The sequence below is a fragment of the Thermobia domestica genome, chromosome 9 (genome assembly GCF_964235325.1).
Source record: "Thermobia domestica chromosome 9, izTheDome1.hap1.1, whole genome shotgun sequence".
NCBI classification, from domain to species: domain Eukaryota; kingdom Metazoa; phylum Arthropoda; class Insecta; order Zygentoma; family Lepismatidae; genus Thermobia; species Thermobia domestica.
This window is the reverse complement of record NC_137462.1, coordinates 229,804,609-229,819,216: the sequence shown is the minus strand read 5'-3', so window position 1 is coordinate 229,819,216 and position 14,608 is coordinate 229,804,609. Positions and strand designations below refer to the sequence as shown.

General features: G+C 37.1%; 1 protein-coding gene across 7 annotated transcripts in view; it reads left to right on the top strand.

The window, feature by feature from the left end:
- The first annotated feature begins 2,588 nt into the window (after positions 1–2,588).
- The window catches only part of LOC145660614 (putative ATP-dependent RNA helicase DHX35), a 589,276-nt gene continuing 577,256 nt past the window's right edge, over positions 2,589–14,608 (top strand). For 3 of the 7 annotated variants that reach the window (XM_081725887.1, XM_081725888.1, XM_081725889.1), the window contains exons 1-2: positions 2,589–2,754; positions 6,287–6,457. The gene's annotated coding sequence lies outside the window, so the exon portion shown is untranslated. Of the gene's footprint in view, positions 2,872–6,286; positions 6,458–14,608 lie in introns of all 7 variants that reach the window. The other 4 variants (XM_081725883.1, XM_081725885.1, XM_081725884.1 and 1 more) reach the window with 4 other exon arrangements.

Genomic DNA, 14,608 nt, shown 5'->3' with positions numbered 1-14,608 from the left:
GGACTTCGGATCACTGTCAGGGACTGTTTGCTAGAATGAATTGTTCACAATAATCTAGAAAAAATATTTAGTGAATCTATAAAGATTCTGAAATTAATATTAACTGTACCTATGGCGTCAGTAAAAGAAGAAAAGTGTTTTTTTTTTGTTTTTTTACATCAAAAAGAATTGACACTTTCAAGAAATTGAATGTCCCAAGAAAGGTGATCACCATTGGTCAGGGGTGAACTCAGGAAAATTTAATGTTTTATATATATAAATAATATCCATCCCAGAGTTTAGAGCCCTTAAAAGTAGCATTATGACAACCCCCCCCCAGAAGTCGGTTCTGGATCCGCCCCTGCCATTGGTTATGCTTTCCATCGAAAAAGACATGACAATAAGAATACTAGAGTTCAACCAGCATGTATTAGGCAGATTTGTTCCAATTAAAGAGAGAAGAATGAACTTAGTAATTAAATTAGGTGATTAATCGGATTAAATGTTCTGCACTTTTTATTTTTTAAAAACAGAATTTTATTTAATTTAACATGTCACATAGCATTTGCATCTAAAGTTATGCTGATTAGTCAATGAGCGTACTTTATACCTTCTGTCTCCGATCGTTCGTACTGCAACACCCGAAACCACAATCCATGGCCGCCACTGATATAATATGAATACAAGGATACAACTGTACGCCATCTTCTATATGCATGATGGTTAGCGATGTTTATTACTTATTGTAAGATTTACGAGTAAGTATGTTCAGAATGGGATTTGGGTTGGAAGCAGGGTAAAAGTGAGGGTCATGTTGGGGGACGTCGTTCCCCACTTCCTAAAAAATTACGTAAGTAAAGAAGGGAATGAGGGGACGGTATGACGTTATGCGTCCCACTACCATTTCAGAATCAGTTTTACCCCTGGTTGGAAGTAGGGCTGTTCCGATAATCGAGTAATCGATATCAATTCGATAAAATTTCAAAACCGTTTCATCGATAAAGAGTTTTAATTTTATCGAATTATCGAACTTTCGAGACTCCCGAAATGTTTGAGACTCTTGAAATGTTCGAGACTCTCGAAATGATCGAGACTCCCGAAATGATCGAGACTCCCGAAATGATCGAGACTCCCGAAATGTTCGGGACTCTCGAAATGATCGAGACTCCCGAAATGTTCGGGAGTCTCGAAGTGTTCGAGGCACTCGAAATGTAAGAAACATTAGACAACTTCGAGACACTCGAACTTTTCGAGAATCTTGAATTGTTTGAAAGCAGAAAATACAGAAATATATCAATATGATCGCATTTGTCGAGTCGCTTGAATATTTACAAAAGTTCGGGATTATCGGAGTGTTCGAAAGAAACGATGCATTCGAGGTTATCATAGTTGTATATAATATGTATTGCATATATGCAGTGTGTTAATTTCAAACTTCTCTCCTCAACAATGTAGTGAAGGAAAAGTTTTTTCCCCCACAGATCTGTTCAAGGTTTAAGCAGTCTGTCAGGAGAGAGAAAGAGGAAGAGAAAACATGCATCACCCGAATGGAATTGGAATCCAAGACAATATTAGTCTACTAATAGTCACTTTGCCGATTGCGCCAATAACGGGAAGGCAGAAAAATAATTTTACATGTGATTTCGACAAATACAACTTTGCAATAACTTATCAGATGAAAAAAATTGTTTGACTAGTTTGGCTGCAAGAAGAAATCATTGGAGAGGTGAAGGAACCGAACTGTTCATCACTACTTTTGATAATACCCGAAACTTCGATAATACTCGAAATGTCGATAATACCCGAAACTTCGATAATACTCGAAATGTCGATAATACCCGAAACTTCGATAATACTCGAAATGTTGATAATACCCGAAACTTCGATAATACTCGAAATGTCGATAATACCCGAAACGTCGATAATACTCGAAATGTTGATAATACCCGAAACTTCGATAATACTCGAAATTTCGATAATACCCGAAACTTCGATAATACTCGAAATTTCGATAATACCCGAAACTTCGATAATTTCAAATACTCGAACGGTTTCGAGTAACCGATGACAACTCGATAAATTTTCACTCCCGAAGTTCGATAGGTCTTCAGCCTTATCGAACACCCCTAGTTGGAAGAGTAGTTTAGATGTCTTCTCCACAATCGTCAGTGAAAAATCGTCTTATGTTACGATTATGTGTAACTGTATCATATGGCTATACCATCGCTAGGTGTATGATATTTTCCCACCCAACTTTGCTCTTTCTACGTCTTACTTCACACACAAACATTATTAATATAAAAGGGGGTATGAGAGTCTTTCTATCACGGAAAGATTATCTAATCATCGGAAAACATTTTCTTTATGAAACTTATTTTGAAGTAATTAAAATTCAAATTTATGTTTTGTCTGTATTCTTCTATTTTGAAATTAAAGTAATAATGAATTCTGGACTGATTGTTTTCACCGCTGTTCCCATAATAATGGCTTTTTTTTTTTTTTTTTTTTTGGTCCTCCTGGAAATGCACTCAAATGCTGCCCGTTTATGTGTCTACTGCTGTTTCCTGTTTTTTATGTTCGAATCTTCTGCTTTTTCAACTGATCGGTCTGGCAACACTGAAGCGATCTTTTGAAAATGAACATAGTTTAATCTTATGGTTTGATGTTTCTACGTTTAAAATGAGGGATGGCATTTAGTAAAGGTAGAAGTACAAGAGCCCTGGGGGCTTCTAACTCCCTTCGCTAGCTGTCCCTAGCTCAGCTATATTTTGTAAAGTAAGTAACACTGTTGTAAACCTTATATGTGCAAGATTGGGGGAGATACTAAATAACAGCCAAAAAGAGTGACTCGATATGCAAAAGGGGTGTATATTTATTTCCACTGGCCAAAAGGTGAGTAGTGCAGATTAAGAATGTGGGCACCACTTTATGGAAAATTTACGGTTAAAATGACTTGGATGCATGTCAAAGAGGACTGTATTAGATATTAAGTCCAGTAGAGGAGGAGGCCTATGTTTAGCAGAAGGGGTCCAGCTCTTTTGTCTAAAAAATGTTACAATTTTGGTAATTACTGTTCACATTCGGTTAGTTTTGGGTAGAGTTGGTTAGTTTAAGTTAGGTTAGTTTAATTTATGTTATATTAGTGTAGGAGTCCCGCATAATTTTCCAAAACATGGTAGAATTTCGCTTATTTCTACTAATATTACGTTAGTTTAGGTTAGTTCAGGTTAGCTTACGTTAGTTTATGTTAGGTTAGGTTAGATTTGGTTACGTTATGTTACGTCTAAGGGATATAGTATACGTAAGACCGTCTGAGTTCCAGAAGAAGCTGGACGTTCATACTTTTAGGGATTATTCATTGAGTAGCTACGAACTTAGAAAGGGGGTAACAAACCCACTTTCATTTACTTATCCACTGATACGAAAATAAAAAAGAACGTACCTATTTGCCCTTGTACTTTATATGCTATAGCGCATTACATTATATGCAACAAGGATTTTGGTCTGCATCATGATATAAATTTAAAAATATTTAACATTTTTCGAATCGAAATCAACAAAATTTATTCTAGAAAGTAAAAATAGAATGTTAAGCACATATAATGAAGACAACGCAGTGATTTAATTTGGTAACGTATAAATATATAATATGAAGTATCCTCGCGCACGGAAGACAGGGGGTTCTCATGTATACTATTACCCGTCTAAGTAATTGCATCACTCATTTCTCCTGTAAATTTTGTGTTTTTTACGTGCTTCTGGACCCCTTGTACTAAACATACCCCGAGGAGATTTACTGAGCGTTGTAATAGAGTTGCACTTTTATGTTCACAAGTGTAGGGTTAGTAGGCTGCATCTATTACAAGTGCTATGGGACCGTTAAAATGAATGCTGTCTCGTTTTATGGGGGCATGAATTTGTAAAACGCATGCTGGTTCAGGTGAGAAAAACAACCATTCGAAATAATTGTTACTTGAGTAGACGGTTCTACCAAATTTTTGACACATTTCTTACGTTTTCAGGTTAAGTGGTTAGACGTTTGTATTTCTTTTAGCAGAGTATGCACTAAATGAGGAGGCCCATTGCTACTTGGCAGAGGGTTAAATTGCAAAATTGGGCGTCCGTTTCCAGCAAAATTTTTAAAAATTTACAGGGAAGGTATGGATAGTCCTAATTTGATCGTTTGTGTGCTTAATAATATATAAGTATCTCGAACGATATCTTTGTTTGTTATGGTTACAAACATGGGAATATTCGGCGAGCGTAGGGAACTACTTGGCGCAAGGTAGCAGAATAGTTGCATTGTGGGAAACTAGTGATGGGCAATTTGGTTCCTTTCCCGGAATCAATTCCTTTGAATCCGTTCCAAAGAAGGATTCGTTCCTCCGGACCGAATCCTTTGGTTCCGCAAAGTTAAATGATTCCATATTTTTTTCGATTTGATTCCCCCAAACAAGAATTCGTTCCTCTCTGGATCGAATCCTTTGGTTCCGATGAGTTGGAATAATTGTGAGTTCTCATATGGCTCTCCAATTCAATTCCTTCTTTCACCTAAAGTTGTCAAACCACTCTTATCGCCTGAGAGGTTGCTGCAGTGTGGTGGTGTGGGAAATTGGAATGAGTAGAAGCAAAAGAAGGGATTGCAGTGTTTTGAAATATGTTCACAAGGTTCCATTTTTTCCTGATAAGGCAGAGATAATATTGCACATAGGACAAGAACAGATACAGATAGTGTTTGTTTCTTTGAATTTTTCTGTTTTATTAAAGCGTTTTGCTAAGAGTTCACGTTGAAAGTGATAAAGAGTAACAAGTGGTCTTTTTCTTCTCATTTATTTTACCTGACTATTAAACGCCAAAAAACTAAATGTTCGTTATTTTCATTCTTACTATTTATTTAAATACGTAATACCAGCAACATGAAACGAAGTATCGGGCTTCCTTGTGTAGGAGTGTCATTTGGGGGGGGGGGGAAGGGGCAATTGTCTATCCTGATTTTGAGAATTACATATATTTGTAATAAACTGTATAATAATAATAATAATAATAATAATAATAATAAACGTTACGCGCAATTTTGGTTCTCCTCGCAGGAGACTCCAGTTGTATTTCCAGTGGCAACTCGTGTGGTTCGAGGGGGGTGCGATGGCTCAGTGGTAGAGCGTTCACCTCCGGTGCTTGGGGTTCCTGGTTCGATTCCACCTCGCGCCTGATGGACTTTGTGGTGCACAAACACCGTGCTCGTGGGTTTTCTCCGGGGTTCTCCCGTTTCCTCCCACCTTCTTCATTTCACCATTTTATTCATTTCTTATAATCACCGTCTCCTTTAGCCTAACTGGCATGATCGTAGGACGTAAAGCTGAAAGATTTCATTTTCATTTTTTCGTGTGGTTCGGATTTGTCATTAGGTTGTAGACTCACATCACATACATTAATATCTTCGATGCTGAAAGAGAAGCTAAACTCCCTTTCCGCAAAAGTATGAAAGAAGTGTGGTGAATTATGGGAACTCATAAGCAGAGTTACTTTCACACATATTTCTCAGGGAGAGGGAAAGGGAGTTGAGTTTGTTTGTTTAGTCAATAGCTAGGTCAATAAATACAGATGACATATCATTCCCAATAGAGTGGTTTTAGAATTTCATTCTATTTTTAATGCTGATTGTGAAACAACAAGGTCCTCTTTGATGACAACAAGCGCAACAACAATTAGATTCCTTCAGCATCTTAATAGATGAATGCCCTTATCATGAATTATCTGATAAAAAAAATTTCATTTCAGTTTAATATCCACTATTACGCTCTTTAGGCTAAAGGAGACGATGGTTAAAGCAAGTGAATGATAATGGAAGAATTGGTGAAATCAGAAAGTGGGAGAAAACGACAGAGCTGGATTAACCCATTTGGAGGCCCGGGACTTGAAAAAATATGTGGCCCCTACTGACTTCACCTAATACATTTCTGTGAAAAAATGAAATCTTTGAGTTTTACGTCCCACGGTTATGCCGGTTAGGCTAAAGGAGACGGTGATAATGAGAGATGAGTGAAAATGGTGGAATGAAGAAAGTGGGAGGAAACGGGAGCACCCCGAGAAAACCCACGAGCACGGTGTTTGTCCACCACAGAGTTCACTTGGCGGGGGCTGGGATCGAACCCGGAACCCAAGCACCAGAGGTGAACGCTCTACCACTGAGCCACCGTGCCCCCCTATTTCTGTGAAAGTACAGTAGGAAAGTTAAATGAATATGTTTCATATTTCTGGTCATATTTTGTTTTGATGATGATGATTGTATCTTCATTATTCTTTTTAGATAGCCAGTTGAGATTTTAATCAGAGAGGAGGCCCGGGGCTATAGCCCTCCTAAGTCTCCCCTTAATCCGGCCCTGGAAAACGGAAATACCCACGGAAATCCACGGGCATAATGTTGTCCACTACAAACATACTTGGCCCGTGATCGAACCAGGGACCCTGCACACCAGAGGTAAGCGCTTTACCATGCCCACTATTTTATAAAAAGTATAGCTATTTAACTTTGATTGAAGGTCGTACGCAAGAAAGGTATTGTGGATCAAGACAAGGTCTCCGATTCTGGGGGCCCGGAACCCCAAATGCATATGTTGGCCCCATGTATTTTTATGAATATGAATTTTTATATGTATTTTTTATTTTCACATGTATTGTTACGTATTTTTTTTAATGATTAAATTATTGATTAAATTATCTGTACGTCACTGCATTGAATTAACGATAATGGTATTAGTGTTAAGGAACCCATAAACTCCCTTTCCTTCTGGATGTTGCAAGGTTACAGTTTCAACACCATGTAACGCAAGCCTTTATAAATGTATTGGTGGTCAATTTATGAAATATTAATACTTTACAAGAATGGTGAGAAAAGATGCCCAAAATAACAGTCACGATAAATAAAACCAAGCAGATTTCCGTCTCTTCGTGTGCTTATTTTACCCCTCTAGGAGAGGCCTGAAAAGAGTAGATTTCAAGGAAACAACTAAAAAAAAAGCAAAAAAAAAAAAAAACATATTTCACTATTCAATATTTTCTAAGTCAAATAATTACACATAAAATTAAAATATTATTGTTCGATTTTTTCAATATGCCTATGCTTATTTTGGAAAAAAAAATGTGATGAATGAAGACAATTTATAACTACTTCTAAAAGGCTATGTCTACCATGCAACTGAAAGGGACAAACAGTATAAGAGGACACGACTTTTACGTTCTAAGCCATTCAAAACTAGCGTTATATTAGTATAGTGTTATATGGACATTACATCATAATATATTGAATAAGAGTTTGTGTTACAGCAAATAGTTTTTTTTTATCCATTTTGCAATAAAAATCTATAGACCTGGTAACGCTGAACACCTGTGAAAAAGTAAAAACAAAAAGAAAGAAAGAAAAAAATTGTGATAAGACTAGCAACCAATCTCCCCCTCTCCTCCAGTTGGGACAGCAGTTGCGATGGTCAGAATATTGCGGAAACGTGACAGAGCGCGTAAGATTGCTTGTTTCCAGACATGCGCAGTACGTGTATTATTTGCTTCTCTGTTGTGCAGTATCTGTCTATTTTACTACTGTTTTTGTCCCATCCATATCAATCCGATTCCATTAATATCAATCCACTCGTCTGTTGTTTGGTTCCGCCATCTGGTTCCACCAACCGAATCCACTGATTCAATCCGTTAACTTCCTGAGTGAATCCGATTCCTTTCAGAGATGCAATCCTTTCATTCCACTGAAGGATTCATTCTTTCGGAACGAATCCTTCCGGAACTACTCATCACTATGGGAAACTAACGAGCATTTATATTATCAACGTGGCGGAAATATACCGAAATGATGCAAAGGATTTGAACTGACTGTGTTAAATTTCGTGAAGCAACACGTTCATAACAAGCAAAATCTTCTAAAACTATCGGTCCCGGTGGGGGCACTCGGTCGAAAAAGTGTAATAGCTTTTTCAGGCCAGCCACCTTGCATTAGGTTTTCCTCATTCACACCATGCAAATGCCGGATTGTTACCTAACGTATAGGTCCCAGGCCGTTTCCTTCCTTCTCTTTTCCCGGATAGTGTGCTCGTTAGGGCACGTCAGGCTAAATGGCCATAAGACGCCGAGAGCCCAGAAATCTAAATCCTTCTAAAACTATGTGAAGAGCATGAATTAATGAACCTAAAAGCAATTTGTGGGAAGTGTGGAAAGGAGGTGACAGGGAAGAAACTTGGAGAAAGTTATTGTTTTCAGTGGGCTCTAACCCGCCTTCACTCGCTAACGCTCGCTCGGCGCTACTGGGTGAATTAAACAGTAAACTTTGTTCGGACGTCCAAGGGCACCTCTGTTGTATATGCATACCAAACCTAACTTAACCTCTCCCCTACCTCATGATATAACGAAATGAACCCTAAAGTCAGTTAAGAACGTAGGAATTGATAAATTATTAATTTTAATAGCTTTTATGAAGATTTTGCTCGAAAAGTACCGGACGCCCGACTTCGGAATAATACCGAAAAGTACCGGATACCCTTGCAGATTGACTTCATTAATCATCCGTCTCCTTTGCCTACGGGACATATTCGTGGAACATAGCAGTAGAAATTTAGTTTCATTTTATTCAGTAATAAGCTACTATAACTAGATTGTTATCATTACTGTGAGACCATGCCTGTTTATTTGTTAGTTTAAATGTAAACTTATGTGTTCAGAACACTTGAGCCAATTTGTAAATGTTCATATGGACTAATATAAAGAATTTACGAGTATGTTCCATTTCTAAAGAAAACGACAATAAGCGCGAAGATATTATGAAATAATATTGCTAATCTGTAAAGTAGTTCGATAATAGCACTAGTAAATTATCAGAATGCTCATGAACATAATTATCAGCGTAAGTTTGTGCGTCCTTGTGTTGAACTCAATAGATAATTTAGATTACTTTTACTTAAGCCAGTCTCACACGGATCTGAACTAAGGCCTCAATCCAGGTTACAACTTAACAGTGTTGCTTAACTCAAACTTCCATACAATTTATTTTATCCTGAGGTGATGTAGGGGTCTCAGACGATCCTTAAAACTAGGTAGGTTTTACCAGCAGAGCCTCTCGTGGTCGGTGTATTAAACAGAGAGAAACACTTGAAGAATGTGTTATGCACAGGGCAATCAACTGTCGTAATTGTAAATATTATTGTTTATCTATTTCAGAATGTGAGTTCATCCGAAGATAGCAGATAGCCGTAGCAGTGATATCTGCTCCGTTGTTGACACAAAATCCGCCCTCCCCTCCCCCGCAAAAAGAGAGAGAAAGAGTAAAGAGGAGCTGCTGGTCAGGGAGTGAATTCCTCGCCCCAATAATGCACAGTAAAGCACCGTATTTTCATGGTGAATAATGAACTACATACAGAAGATCCTCGTTCCTACAAATAATAATAATAAATAAATAAATAAATAAAACAAAAAAAAAAATAAAGGGTGGACTATTCAGTATCCCATACGTTATTGAAATTAGTAACTCCGAAAATTCGGCAGCGAGATACGAACAAGAGGGAGTCTGTATCAGCTGAAAAAAGGTCTGTAGATCCTTGTATCCATCAGATTGTAGAACTGAAAATCAAATGACTTGTCCACATATGTAAATGAGGACAGTTATCAGGCGCGGAAAGCTAAAATAAAGAAAGAGCAATTTTCTAGTTTAGGTACTGAGTGTATCCGCTCAGCTCACTACCCACAAAAAATGCCCACATAACGCATAAAGTAAATTTATACCGCGGCGGGAACTTCCCTCATGCACTACACCCGGACTTTCTGTATTGTGCCAGCATTGTAGAACTGTTACCTAAAATAGCACGAAGGTCATACAACATTGATGACAATAACTCTCATTGTTTCTGTTTCTGGTGCTGGTTTACTTTTCGCGTACCACACCTGAATTTTATGTTTATATGTGTAGAATTACTAGTGTAAAGTTATCACAAATGCTTTACGACGGATAAAATAAGTGAGTTCATATGAAAGATGCCTGTATAGAAAGTATTTTCCATCGGCGTTGAACAATTATTTCGACTGGTGCGCCAAAAGTAAACTTGCATGCTTTTTAAAAACATGTTTCATTTTTTGGTATACAAGTTGCACAACATACTTAAATAACCTATTTTTATTCTTTTAAAAGAAGTAATTACATTTGTTCACCCCTGTTGTGTTCGGGCGGACACTACTTACTTCACTGCATACCTTCTCTAAGATCTTTATTCTTGCAGTTTTTTTAAAATATAAATCGTGCTTCACATTATCTAAAAATTCATATTTTTCATATGATTCTATTAATATTATTAATGTTTCCCTTGTCCAGGCAGCATTGTTTTGGAATTAGAGCGAGAAATAAAGTTGAATGTCGTCAGGTGCTACTCTTTTCTGATTGGTAGTTGTATGGAAGTCCAGAAGAAAATAGAAACTGCTTCTATTTCTTAACAAATAAAACACAGTTCTGACCAGAGCAGAATGAAATATATTAAAACTATACTTACAAGTGTTACAGTTTCAAGGACCGAACGTCCTCTTCATCAGACACTAACACTCCTTCTATTTCTTCTATTTCTTCCAAGTCAGGATCCAAATAAAGACAGCAGAAAATTTCAACCTGACCAAAGGGCAAGTTACCTCTCACACGATCGTTAAGAAAGGTCGTGTGTTTTAGATCGTGAATCGCAGCCTTACTTCAGTTCCGTTTGAGACAGGCTTTAGAGAAATGTTTTTTCCTGTATTAATTTCCTTAGGCATCCCCCTGAGCGCCTAACTATCGAATTCACGATGAACTTGCATATAAGAAGAAATTAGCACTCTACTATCAAATAAGTATGCTTTTATATTGTTGATTTTTTCTTAAGAATGAATAAAATTCGCTTCGTAAAGTCGGTCGGTGACCGAAACATGAGAATATTAATTAGTTTCTTACTTCAGGCTGCAAACAATGTCAATAATATAGCAAATTAATACACTTCAACTTTGTCCTAAGATATTCAAGTATATTCAAATAATTAGTAATAAATACAGTATATAAATAAATGAATAACTTGCTTTTTAAATAAACCTTAAATTCTGTTGCTTTTCTTATTCTTTGTGTTATTAGCAACCTCGTACACATTTGAAAAACATGCATCGTATCTTTCGCAAAGCCGTTTCCCTAGTGAGTGGCGCAGACCTTTTCCACTGTACCGACCTATGACGTACTCTTTGAATTCTTTGAGTCAACTTTGGCTCTGAACAAGCTCTACATAAATAGATACCAAAGATACTTCTGATTTCAATAAATGCCTCTTGTGGGGTATATATGATCCCCCCCCAAAACGGACGGCATTCCAATGTATTTTATCCACAAGAAAATCACAAAAGAACCATTCATAAATTTATTTAAAAAAGGAAAAAGGTTTTGTAGTATAACCTCTTTGAGAAATGAATGAGGAATTTAGGTCTGAATATAATACGAATAATATACGGGAGTGAAACATGATAACCCACAAATGTGTGTTCATCAAGATTTTACGAATACTTACACGTTTACAAACATTTTACGTTTTTTGGTTTAAACCAGCCGACCCTAGTGCTAACACGTGGATTATCGCAATGATACTCCAATACCACTTTGTTTTACAGTATTAACGTTACACTTCTAAACATGAAATACAGGTTTTGTACATTGTGCAGGACTGGTTTCTCGCTGGAAAATGCTTTCTGATATAGTTATCTTTGATAAGCTGTGACTGATTTTAGTGGTCGTAAAGCACTTGTAATAATTTTACACGAGTAACCTTAGACTTGTAGACCTAAAATGTAGTTGTATTACGTAGCATTTAATTCTTTCGCCTGCAGAAATTTGTTCCTTATAAACATGTCTTTTCATGCAGACTATTAAATTTTACGTGTAAATTTTGCAAAATGTGGTATTAGGGTGGTCCTTAGGTATATGGGAAAAAATAAATTTTCGAATTTCTTCCGCCGCACCCCCTATTTGTTTTCTTTAGTAATAAAAACATCATATACAAAATTTCACAAAAATCCATGAACGTTAACCCGTGCCGCAAAGCACTTTATTTCTGAAAATGAAAAATGCATTAGAATTTCAATGGCACTCGATTTACTATTTGTCAATAAACATATAATAATTATCACAAATTTAAATAGAACAATATAAGGTTTTCCTCCGTAATTCAGAATTGACTGGTGTTCAAATACAGTCGGTTGGTTATCAGGCAACAAGCTATCAGCATCATAATCATCGTCCGTACATATAGTACTTATAATAATACATAGTGTTATGAACCACTGTGGAGAAGATATTTGGATCTTTTCCTCATGCCACTTGTTTCTTAAATAAAATTCACATTAGTTAGGAATCAATCAGCTAGTAAATACAATAGAAATGATAGTGGCTGATATGAAATGGAGAAATGTAGATCGACTTAACGATAACTTTTGCTTTTTACACAAGGTAGCTTTTCCTGGACACAAATTTCTGTAGTCTTGGACCACTTGCAAAAGGAATTGCTTCTTTTCGTCAGTTCTAGTTAGAATTGCATTGTAATCTTCCATTACGTTTACGCTCTTTTGGCTGCGTCATTTGTAACATACGGCTTATCAACCACTTTTTTTCCAGAAAAGAAATTCATCATTTGCCGACCAGCAAACCGGATCAAGGTCCAAAACACCTATGGAAATCCGAAAAATTTCAAAGAACTTCTTCGTGTCAGAAAATCTGAAATTTCTTTTCCTTCAATACCACCTATTTCACCAGCGTGCAGTTCAAATCGCTTCATCGTTAATCATTTTTAAATTTCTCTATCATTCTTTTTTTCTTTTGTTCAGTACTGACATTCTCGTCAAAAAATGAAAGTGCCACACACTCCTCTGAGAGGTACCAAAGATTCCAGGAAAATTTCAATAAAGCCACTCTCCAGATATCAGAGTTTGAGTTCGTACGTTTGAAGACTCTTCAAAAATTGTAAATCTTGATGTGGTGCACGAGATGCACTGGGACAAGTAAAGCACGCTTGTACATGCAACAAAACAAGAAAACTGCACAGTCCTTCTTCCCTCTCATTTAATTTAAACTGATTACGGAAGAGAAATATTTTTAAGACGTATAAGGCTTTTCCCATTCAACTTCCCTGATGTACAACTCCAAGGAAACGAAAAGAAATACCTCCGGGAGGCGTATTTCGTAGAAAAAATACTGTTAACTCCAAAAGTTCTCTGTAATCTTCTCTGCAATTCTTCATTTCCAAATTCTGAACAGCAAAAACTAGCACATCTTTCTTCTGTTGCACAGAACTGACTTGACACTTCGATCAGAAATTTCTATAACGAAATGAATGTGTTGAAATCTTGGGCACTCTTTCCAGAAACGCTTAAAAATTGGCACCTCTGGACAGGAAGAAACTGAAACAGATTCTTCAAATACACACTTTAAAATCAATTAAAAAATGTGATGCCTATACGGAAAATATAAAATATTTTTTCCAATTTCTGTTCAAGAAGAATACTAGCCCCATTGATACGTTCATTATTAGAAGTTGTGTTCTAATGCCAATGCTGTTGCGATTAATACGTGTATGGACCTCTATCAATTACATTATAGCGATCAAGAGCCGCAACGAGTCGTGGAATAATGGAACGTCATCTCCCTCTTGTTCTCGAATATCCTGTCACTGCCTCAGCAGTATCTACTCCACTCATTGGAATTGTATTTTCTGTTTGGCATACATCTTCGTCTTCACCTTTTGAATTGATATTCGACGATTCACCCACTTTACACTGTTCCTCTTTATATTTCTGTTTGCAAGACGTTTGAAGTTCTAGTCCTTTTCTACTCTTTCTTCTTTACGAGCTAGACACATGTCCCCACCAACCTTATTTCCAGAAGGTCCTCTTTGCCTTTGAGATATATGGAATTCCTCAAAGTATGTCCTCCTGAATTTATATTAAGTCTAAAGCATTTGATTGCGCTATATGAAATAATTCGGCTTACATATCTAAGAAATATGTGTCTTGTCTCTTCTTCCCTTCACCATTTCTTATACTTGATTTTATGAAACCGACGCCATATTTCGTACAATCCAATGAGTTTATCGATAGACCCCCTACTGTCGCGAGTATCCTTGATGGGTATTCTTCCTTTAGACCAAAACATTTCTGTTTCACGAGGGGCCGCGGTGGCTCAGTAGTAGTGGCGTTCACCTCTGGTGCTTGGGGTCCCGGGTTTGATACCAGCCCCCGCCAAGTGAACCTTGTGGTGGACAAACACCGTGTGTGTGGTTTTCTCGGGGTTCTCCCGTTTCCTCCCACTTTCTTCATTCCACCATTTCATTCATTACTCATCATCACCGTCTCCTTTAGCCTAACCGGCATAACCGTGGGACGTAAAACTCATAGATTTCATTTCATTTTTCATTTCTGTTTTACAAACAGCTAACCGAGCACTCTCTCTTCAAGGTTACGCACTAAGTACTTGTCTGTTGGACGTTAACTTAGAACCCAATATCTGTTAACTCATATTACCAACGAGGTAAATACCACTGCGATAACTGTATTCAGTAGTCATTGAACACATAACGATCGCTTTGTT